The sequence below is a fragment of the Lolium perenne genome, chromosome 6 (assembly GCF_019359855.2).
Source record: "Lolium perenne isolate Kyuss_39 chromosome 6, Kyuss_2.0, whole genome shotgun sequence".
NCBI lineage: Eukaryota > Viridiplantae > Streptophyta > Magnoliopsida > Poales > Poaceae > Lolium > Lolium perenne.
The window spans coordinates 166,154,762-166,157,843 of NC_067249.2; positions in this window are offsets into that span (position 1 = coordinate 166,154,762).

The window sequence follows — 3,082 nt, forward strand, 5'->3', positions numbered from 1 at the left end:
TTGGTGGACAAGCACCCGTGCCATGAACGGAGGTCAGTTCATGACTTGGGAGGATTTCAAGCTCAAGTTCAGCAAGTACCATGTGCCCCAAGGACTGATCAAGATGATAAGAGATGAGTTCCGCGAACTCAAGCAAGGCAGAATGTCCGTGGTAGAATACCGCGACAGATTCCTTACTCTGTCAAGGTACGCCCCGGACGAGACCGACACCAATGATAAGCGGAAGGAAAGATTTCTGAACGGACTCCACGACGAGATGCAGACTGTACTGGTCAACATTCCCTTTGCTGACCTAGAAGCTCTGGTGGACTCTGCCATTCAGATGGAAGGCAAGCTTCACCAAGCCAATGAGAACCGCAAGCACCGGATGATGAACCAGCATGAGTCCAGCAATACCCAGAAGCACCGCAACAACTCATCTGGAGGATATACTCCAAAATACAACAAAGCCCCCTGCCCAGAACTACTGCCCAAACTACACCACCAACCACGGAGGACCCCCGAAGCCCGGAGGCAACAACAACCACAACAATCACACCAGCAACAACAACCCCAACAACAACAACAGCGGGAACAACAACAACAACAACAACAACAACAACAACAACAACAACAACAACAACAACAACAACAACACTGGCCCTAGGACTGGAAGCAACGCGATCCCCGTTGCGAACAAGCAGGACAAGACCACCATCACTTGTTATGAGTGTGGTGTAGTGGGGCACTACTCCAACGAGTGTCCCAAGCGTCTCGCCAAGCTCACCGGCAACCCCGCTGCACCTGCCCATAACCAACGCCGCTTTGCCGCAAGAAAGAACCAGAACAACAACGGCCGCTACTACAACATGACTGCCACTGAAGCCCAAGAATCACCTCAGGCCATGCCAAGTATGTCTTCCTGTTAAATCATATCGCCCAATCTCTCTTAGGAACCTAACTTTTCTTAAAATCTCGGGACGAGATTTGTTTAAGGGGGAAGGGTTTGTAACACCCCAAATTTCAAAACAAAGAGAAAATGAATTTCCTTTTTCCCAAAAATGGGAACCAACAAAAACTTTTCTTAAATAGAGTGCTATGCTTAATGCTCATACCTATTACTTGTGTTTTTATCATAATGAGTGTTATTATGCTTAGGTGATAAAATTTAAAACCCTAAAGTGATCAAGTGAAGATCACAAACCAAATAAAATTAAAAGAGAAAGAAATCAAATAAGAGAAACCCTAAACCCTAACCTTCTCAAAAATACTTTGGATCTATTTTGAGAAAACCCAAAATAAAGAAAAAGACATATGTGGGCATATAGCCCTAATATGAAGATTTTAAACTCTACCTTTCTTACTTTGCTAAATGATGGTGAACCATTGCAAAACTTACTAAACCCTAAACCTCATCCATCTTGTCATAAATCTTTGAAAAATAAAATAAAAAGAAAAGATCTTATTTAAGAAAAAGGCATATGCAAGCCTATGGATACTTTTTGAAAATAATGAGCTTTGCCTTGTCTACCTTGAGTAGATGAATTGAAATACCTCAACACACTCAACCAAGCACTTACCAACCAACTCAAGTAAGAAACAAAATAAAATCAAACATATGCCTAGAGGTATATGTGGCACTTAGCCAAATTATCAAATCTTGACCTAGCCATTTCTATTGTCTCAAAATGGGTTGAACCTTTCACCTAACTCAATCTAACACCAAATGAACCTCACTCTTGTCAAAATGAAGCAAAGAAAAATAAAATAATAAAAGTTAGAAAATCACAAAACCCTCACATATGGCTTAGGCCATTTTTATAAATTTTGACCCTATACCCACTTGGTCTTCACCATTGATTGTAACATGATACCAAACACTTATTACAACTTTTGGAATCAAAGAAACACAATTCAAATGAATTTCAAACTCCAATTGTGATCACATGTGATAATGGTCAAATCTGCCATTAATAGCCTGATCACTACTTTGAGCCTCTCTATTTCAAAATTTTCAAACTAAACTCTCTCAACTCTTTGCACCTCATCCAAGACAACATCAAGGTGAACACTTTTTGTAAAGACCACCATGCCAAATTCTTTTTAGATCAAATGCTATGCTCATCCAAAGTTGGAACATTTTATCATATTCAACAATCTCACACTTAGCAATTTTTGCAATATTTGGAATTGGAAATTTTCACCACCACACCTCACCTTCTCTGGTCATTTGTAACTTAACCAAGCACACACAACTCAAGTCTTGCAACCATTTTGAACTCACTTAAAATTGGGCAAATTTGCAAATTTCAATTATGGCACTATTTGACACTTTGTCAAATAGTGCTCTACTAAACCCTACTGCCCCAAATCTCTCCACATTGCTCCCTGGTCCCCTCTACACTCAACCCTTGTACAGCAACCCTAGGTGGAGGCCAAGAAATGGCATAGCCATGCCATGCCGGCCATGGAGCACCTAGCTCGGCCAACCCTAGCTCCTCCCCTCTCTAGCCCTAGAAACCTTGTCCCTCTGCTCCCTCTTGGTCCCCTGCACCCACTGGTAGCCGTCGTTGCCGGAGGAGAAGGCCACGGTGAATGGCACGCGTCGCGCCCAGAGCGGCCCAAACCATGCCGTTCACGGCGTGGGCGCGCCCACAGACGCGCCACGGCCACCTGCCGCCCCGACGAGCTGCGCAGCCCCTGGACCCCCTCTCTGCGCCGTGAGCCTCGCCACCGCAACACGATCCCGCAAGACAAGCTCCATGTCTCGCTCGAGCGCCGCAGCCATCAACATCCTCGCCGAATTCCCGCAACCCTGCTGCACGAACGTCGCCGTCGCGCTCGCTCGCCAGGACGTCCCCCACCTCGTACCCTAGCTCCCTGGCACCGCCTGGACCTCGCCTAGCTCGTGCTGACGACGCCGACCCACTTCCGTCGCCAGAGCCGCCGCTCTGCTGTCGCTCTCGCCGCCCACCTCACGGCCAACTCAACCCTATAAAAGGAGAAGCTCCCGCGCCCAACTCCTCACACCAACATTGCTCCCCTCTCCCTTCTGATCCTCCTCGTCTACTCCTCTCACTCAATTACTCACCGGAGCCGCCCA